We start from the raw sequence: 8623 nt of genomic DNA on the forward strand, positions 1-8623 counted from the left end.
TCCAACTCAAAAGTTCAATCTAAAACGATATTTATTTTTTTAAATTTCAAAAATATAAATGAATAATGTAAGATTTATGGGTCACATATGTAATTAATTAATAAAGTGTGTTAGGGTCATTATATAATTAGCCAATAAACTAAGGGTCAAATAATGTATAATAGTTTATGGCTAAAGAGCATAATAGTTATGAAAATTAATAGTGTAGATATCAGGCAGTTTCTAATTTAATGAGGGGCTGAATTGGAAATACTGCAATTTGGGATATAACTAATAATAGTTATATATAGGGGTAATGGTCCCCAAGGCAAACACAACAAGACTATTCAGTTTCAAAATCCTAAAGGAGAAAATTCTCTGGTTCTCTCTATCCCCATCAAGAGAGCAAGGTCTTCAGGGTGTTTTGCTGAGGAAGATCACCCAACCCATTGGCTCTATCATCATCTCAGGATTTCATTAATGGCAATTCCCACAGGTACGCTTCCGCCTTTGGCTATTCATCATGTAATTGACATGGATTGTTGAGCACAACGTTATTAAGGTTTTTCCAACAATTGGTATCAGAGCCTACCATGTTTAATTCATGATGAAATTCAGTTATTGTCTTTGTTTTAAGATGGAATTTGGGAATTTTGATATATATATTATGGAATCCATATTTTTAACGTGTTTGAAAAATTAGGGTTTGTAATTTGGGAATTTGGGAATTTTGATATATATATTATGGAATCCATATTTTTAACGTGTTTGAAAAATTAGGGTTTGTAATTTGGGAATTTGGGAATTTTGATATATATATTATGGAATCCATATTTTTAACGTGTTTGAAAAATTAGGGTTTGTAATTTGGAAATTTGGGAATTTTGATATATATATTATGGAATCCATATTTTTAACGTGTTTGAAAAATTAGGGTTTGTAATTTGGAAATTTGGGAATTTTGATATATATATTATGGAATCCATATTTTTAACGTGTTTGAAAAATTAGGGTTTGTAATTTGGGAATTTGGGAATTTTGATATATATATTATGGAATCCATATTTTTAACGTGTTTGAAAAATTAGGGTTTGTAATTTGGGAATTTGGGAATTTTGATATATATATTATGGAATCCATATTTTTAACGTGTTTGAAAAATTAGGGTTTGTAATTTGGGAATTTGGGAATTTTGATATATATATTATGGAATCCATATTTTTAACGTGTTTGAAAAATTAGGGTTTGTAATTTGGGAATTTGGGAATTTTGATATATATATTATGGAATCCATATTTTTAACGTGTTTGAAAAATTAGGGTTTGTAATTTGGGAATTTGGGAATTTTGATATATATATTATGGAATCCATATTTTTAACGTGTTTGAAAAATTAGGGTTTGTAATTTGGGAATTTGGGAATTTTGATATATATATTATGGAATCCATATTTTTAACGTGTTTGAAAAATTAGGGTTTGTAATTTGGGAATTTGGGAATTTTGATATATATATTATGGAATCCATATTTTTAACGTGTTTGAAAAATTAGGGTTTGTAATTTGGGAATTTGGGAATTTTGATATATATATTATGGAATCCATATTTTTAACGTGTTTGAAAAATTAGGGTTTGTAATTTGGGAATTTGGGAATTTTGATATATATATTATGGAATCCATATTTTTAACGTGTTTGAAAAATTAGTTGTTGAGATGGAAAAACGCTTTGTAAAAAGTGATAAGGCTGAAACAAGTTCTTTGCTTCAGAATTTAATTTCCATGAAGTATCAAGGCAAGGGAAATATAAGAGAGCACATTATGATGATGTCCAACATTGCTTCTAAGCTTAAAGGTCTAAAGCTTGAGTTGTCAGATGACTTACTCATTCATTTAGTATTGCTGTCTCTTCCTTCGCAATTCAGTCAGTTTAAGGTGACTTATAATTGTCAAAAGGAGAAATGGACTCTTAATGAGCTCATTTCATTATGTGTGCAAGAAGAGGACAGGCTGAAGCAAGATAGGACTGAAAGTGCTCACTTTACTAGCATCTCTAAAGACAAGGGCAAAAGGAAAAGAATTGAGGAGCCCAAGAACAAAGCTGCTGCTAAGGGTCCAGAACAAAAGAAGCAGACTAAGGATAACAACTGCTTCTTCTGCAGGAGTTCTGGACACGTGAAGAAGGATTGTGCCAAATATCACGCTTGGCGTGTTAAGAAAGGTATGATTCTGTCTTTGGTCTGTTCTGAGGTTAATTTAGCTTCAGTACCTAGAAACACTTGGTGGTTAGACTCTGGTGCAACTACTAACATCAGTGTTTCAATGCAGGGTTGCCTGAACTTCCGAAAGCCTAGTGATACTGAAAGATGGATCTATGTAGGAGATGGGAAGAAGGTAGAAGTTGAAGCCATAGGAAAATTTAGATTATTATTAAGTTCCGGTCATTATTTGGATTTAAAAGACACTTTTGTTGTACCGTCATTTAGACGGAATTTGATCTCTATTTCTTATTTGGACAAATCAGGATATTATTGTTCATTCGGGAATAAAGAATTTACTTTGTCTTTAAATTCGAATGTTGTTGGAACCGGTTTACTTTCTGGTTATGATAATCTTTATTTGTTGGAAACTGTGGCTAACTATAATGAAACCTTGAATGTGGAATCACGTGGTACTAAGCGGAAAATTGACAATTTCAATTCAGGGGTGCTTTGGCACAAGCGTCTAGGTCACATCTCTAAAAATAGAGTTGAACGACTTGTGTCAGATGGAATTTTAGATTCCATTGACTTCACAGACTTTAACGTTTGTGTAGCATGCATTAAAGGAAAACAGACTAAAGATAAGAAATTAGGCGCATATAGAGCTACAGACGTCTTAGAATTGATACATACGGACATCTGTGGGCCATTTCCAACTCCTTCTTGGAATGGTCAACAATATTTTATATCATTCATAGACGATTATTCTAGATATGCCTACCTTTACCTAATTCACGAAAAGTCCCAATCAATAGACGTGTTCAAATCCTTTAAGGCAGAAGTTGAGAATCAACTTAATAAAAGAATTAAAAAGGTCAAATCTGATCGTGGTGGTGAATACTACGGCAGATATGACGGTTCAGGTGAACAACGTCCGGGACCATTTGCCAAATACCTAGAGGAATGTGGAATCGTCCCACAATACACTATGCCGGGGTCACCCAGCATGAATGGTGTAGCTGAAAGACGAAACAGGACTCTTAAGGATATGGTAAGGAGTATGATTTGTCATTCCACCTTGCCAGAGTCACTCTGGGGAGAGGCATTAAAAACAGCAGCATACATTCTTAATAGAGTACCAACTAAGGCAGCGGCTAAAACACCTTATGAGCTTTGGATTGGGCGTAAGCCTAGTCTGAAGCACCTTCATGTTTGGGGATGTCCAGCTGAGGCAAGGCCTTATAGGCCGAATGAAAAGAAATTTGAACCCCGAACAATTAGCAGCTATTTTATAGGGTACTCAGAAAAATCAAGGGGCTATAAATTTTATGATCCTAATTTGAGAACAATTTTTGAGACGGGAACGGCAACGTTCTTTGAGGATATTGAGTTTGGGGGGAAGATTAAGGTTAAAGATTTTGTCTTTGAGGAAGAATCGGTAACAATTCCAGAACTGATTCTTCCACCAATTGACTTTCCCATTATTGAACAAACTCAAGATGATCTGGTTGTTCAGGAAGAACAAAATCCAGATCAAATTCAAGATCCTCAAGAACAAGTGCCTCAAGAGCCAGCTCCATTGCGGAGATCCACTAGAGAAAGGAAAAATGCTATTTCGGATGATTATGTAGTATTTATCAATGAGGTAGAGGAAAATGTTGGCATGACGGAAGACGACCCAGTCAACTTTCATCAAGCCATGCAAGATTCTCGTTCAGATAAGTGGATCGAAGCAATGAATGAGGAGTACAAGTCTATGCAAGACAATTCAGTTTGGGAACTTATCCCATTACCTGAAGGAAAGAAACCCATTGGTTGCAAATGGATTTTTAAAACCAAGCGGGATTCCAATGGTAATGTGGAGAGATATAAGGCACGTCTTGTAGCTAAGGGTTATACTCAAAAGGAAGGGATTGATTATAAAGAGACTTTCTCTCCGGTTTCATCGAAGGACTCTTTAAGAATAATCATGGCTCTTGTTGCTCACTTTAATTTGGAGCTTCATCAAATGGATGTAAAAACAGCTTTTCTCAATGGCGACATTGATGAGACGATCTATATGGTGCAGCCAGAAAACTTTGTGTTGGGAGACCCAAAGAATATGGTGTGCAAACTAAGAAAATCCATTTATGGGCTAAAACAAGCTTCTCGTCAATGGTACCATAAATTTCATCAAGTAATTCTCTCATTTGGTTTTGAGATGAATACAGTTGATGATTGTGTGTATCATAAGTTCAGTGGGAGCAGACATATTTTCCTGGTCTTGTATGTTGATGACATACTGCTTGCCACTAACGATATAGGCATGTTGCACGAAACTAAGAAATTTCTATCAAAGCATTTTGAGATGAAAGATCTTGGTGACGCCTCTTTTGTATTAGGAATTCAGATACACCGAGACAGATCTCGAGGTATTCTTGGATTGTCACAAAAGAGCTATATCGATAAGGTTCTCAAAAGGTTTGGGTTACAGGATTGCAAACCAGGGGACACCCCAGTTGCTAAGGGAGACAAGTTTAGTCTCAAACAGTGCCCTAAGGGAAGTTTGGAAATTCAAGAAATGCAAAAGATCCCTTATGCTTCAGCTGTAGGGAGTCTTATGTATGCCCAAGTATGTACGCGTCCAGACATAGCGTTCATAGTAGGGATTTTAGGCAGATATTTAAGCAATCCAGGTCTTGACCATTGGAAAGCAGCCAAGAGGGTCATGAGATATTTGAAGAGAACAAGAAACTACATGCTCACATATAGGAGGTCAGACCAGTTAGAGATCACTGGGTACTCTGACTCGGATTTTGCGGGATGCCAAGACAGCTTAAGATCAACTTCAGGCTATGTCTTTCTGTTAGCTGGTGGAGCAGTTTCTTGGCGTAGTGCCAAGCAAGGTCTTACTGCTTCATCAACCATGGCAGCAGAATTCGTAGCAATTCATGAGGCATCTGACCAGGGCATTTGGCTGAGAAATTTTGTCACGGGGCTGCAAATAGTTGAAGGGATTGAAAGACCACTCAAGTTGTATTGTGACAATAGATCAGCAGTCCTGTATTCTAACAATAATAGGAGCTCAACCAAGTCAAAGCACATTGACATTAAGTTCCTAGTTGTTAAAGAGAAGGTACAAAGTGGACAGATATCCATAGAACACTTAAGGACAAACTCCATGATTGCGGATCCACTCACTAAAGGTCTACCACCCAAGGTCTTTCATGAGCATACTGCTCACATGGGTGTGCTACAGTTTGAGGAATCTTGATTTTAGTGGGAGTTTCGTCCATTATGTAATTCATGTTCTATGTTTAATTGTAAAGTACAAATACATTGTATTTGGACTTTCTGATCAGAAATAAAGTTTAAAGTATTCAGTTTTTGGTTACTTTGTACATTTAAGTTATGGTATGATCTCATTCGATAAAGTAGGACCAGTTGAAAATTGACATGCATTGACCAACTTCATGTAATTTTCATGCTACACTTTTCATAATGGGTCTATGTCATTTAGTTGTGTCAGTACGGGTGATCATTGATGGGTTTAGTTATGCTTATTATGACGAAAGCCTCTTTGGTTCCATGTGCTGATATGATTAATGGACGAGACGATTTGGATTATACTCAAGGTAATTATAATGACATTTTTGACGTCATAAAGTCTAACACACTCCTAAGGATACATGTGTGACCAGTGGGAGATTGTAAGATTTATGGGTCACATATGTAATTAATTAATAAAGTGTGTTAGGGTCATTATATAATTAGCCAATAAACTAAGGGTCAAATAATGTATAATAGTTTATGGCTAAAGAGCATAATAGTTATGAAAATTAATAGTGTAGATATCAGGCAGTTTCTAATTTAATGAGGGGCTGAATTGGAAATACTGCAATTTGGGATATAACTAATAATAGTTATATATAGGGGTAATGGTCCCCAAGGCAAACACAACAAGACTATTCAGTTTCAAAATCCTAAAGGAGAAAATTCTCTGGTTCTCTCTATCCCCATCAAGAGAGCAAGGTCTTCAGGGTGTTTTGCTGAGGAAGATCACCCAACCCATTGGCTCTATCATCATCTCAGGATTTCATTAATGGCAATTCCCACAGGTACGCTTCCGCCTTTGGCTATTCATCATGTAATTGACATGGATTGTTGAGCACAACGTTATTAAGGTTTTTCCAACAAATAAATCACTTCGAATTTGTTTGTGGGCAACTCAAAAAATAACATGTGATTGAATAGTTGTCGACTTGGCCACTGGATTCACCTTTAGATTGGTGGAGAAGAATATTGGTTACTATTCTAGAAATTGGACAAAGGACAGAATCTTCACAATTCTCACAGGAACCACTCATTATTTTTATAACATCAAATGTACGTATTGCCCGTTACCGTTGCTATCACTTGCATTCTTTTGTGCTTGACAGCATCACTTGCATTTTTAGATGCCTTACTTGTTCTTGTTTAGAACATTGTATGTGTTCGTATTTAGTATAAATACATATTTTAGTTGCCAACTTTTAAACTTGTGTCATTCAACCTTTGTTCCATATTAATGTTATCCTATCTAAAAGAGACAATTTTAATAAAGTTTGAAGTTAGTCTCAATAGTCTTTTCTGATTTATTTGAATCCTTAAAATACATAAGAAATTTAAACAGATCTTTAAGTATATATACGAAATTTGTCAAATAAAATTATCTATAAATAAAATGCTAATTAAATTTGTATACAATTGTAAGATTTTAAATTCGAAAATAAAAAATAGAATAAATGTGATGAACTTTTATATATTTAAAAAATTAAATTGAGGAATTTCAAATATTTTATGAACTACTTATTATTTTAATATAGTTTAGAGATTAAATTAGATAAAATGATACTTAGAAAATTAGATTAATATTTCATTTTATAAGGAAGGAAAATAGGAGAATGGTGTTGGATTAATTGTTTAATTAATTAATTATGGATCGACAATAATTGATTATTATAAATTATTATTAAATATAAAATATGGTCTATTGTTATTAAGCACTAGTTTATTGACGAATATATGTTATGTTTCTTAATTGATTAAACTATTATGTTGAACCTAACGAGAGATATGTGCTCTAAGTCGTTTAACTGTTTAACCGTTATCTCATTGAACGATTAATCTAATTTTAAAATCATATACGACAGTGAGAATAATCATCACTTGCATTCATTATCTCGTTTATTTACCTATTAAATCATAAAGATATGTAGTTCTTGATCAGCTAAGACTACCGCCAAACTCCATCAATTTGTATAAGAGCACACGGACACATATTGTGTAGTATTGTGTTGTTTGATCAAAATTGTTGATGAGATGGTTTCTGTATGTGAATTTCCAAACAAAAATATTGTTTACTTTTGGTAAATGTACATACAAACATAAATTAGGATATTTTGATTCTTTTATCTTCACTCATTGATTTATAAGTTATTTCTAATTATCCTTAAAATTAAAAAAATACGATTACGAGAGATTTTGCTTATTTTCTCTCTTAAAAATTGAATCAAATAGATATTATATAAAACTTTTCTTTCCGCCATACATACCCTAAAAAAATCCAAATAAAACATGAGACGTAGCAGTGTAATATATATATATAAAATAAGATATCAAATTATACTTAAATAGTTTCTCATTTAATAATATTGTGTCAGATAAATATTTTTCAAAATCAACTGTTGAATTGAAAATTATTATCATATAGATAATTCATATTTATAAATTTTGATATTTTATCTATAACAATTTCTCGTGTCATATTGATAAATTTAGATTAACGTTAACACTATAATTGAATACAATATTAATCTCAACACATCTTGATGACATAACAAAAGATTATGATTAAATATCAAAATTTATAAATATAAACGATTTATATGATAATTCAGTTCAACAATTGATTTTAAAAAATAGACTTAAATGCAGTTTTAGTCTCCATGTTTTAACTAATTTGTAATTTTGGTTCCTATATTTTTAATTTCTCAATTTTAGTTTCTCTATTTTAACTGATTCGTAATTTTGATCTCCATATTTCTAATTTCGTAGTTTTAGTCCTCCTATTTAAATTGATTCTTAATTTTGGTATCACTATTTAATTATAATTTCACGATTTTAGTCTCCATATTTCTTAAAATTGAGATATTTTGTCCTATCTAAAGATTTTAATTAATAATTAGAGCTAGTAATTTAAATTACTATTAATAATGTTATCTCTCAATTTTATATTATTATTTAAAAATAAATAAATTACTAGCTCTAATTATTAATTAAAATAACCATAATATGAAATAAAGGGTCAAAAATATATTTTTACTTTTTAAAAATTATTGTGATTCGTTGTATATCTCTATTTATTTTCTCAAAAGTGTACATAAAATCACAATAATTTTTAAAAAGGTAAAAAATTATTTTCAACCA

The sequence above is a fragment of the Cicer arietinum genome, chromosome 6 (assembly GCF_000331145.2).
Source record: "Cicer arietinum cultivar CDC Frontier isolate Library 1 chromosome 6, Cicar.CDCFrontier_v2.0, whole genome shotgun sequence".
NCBI lineage: Eukaryota > Viridiplantae > Streptophyta > Magnoliopsida > Fabales > Fabaceae > Cicer > Cicer arietinum.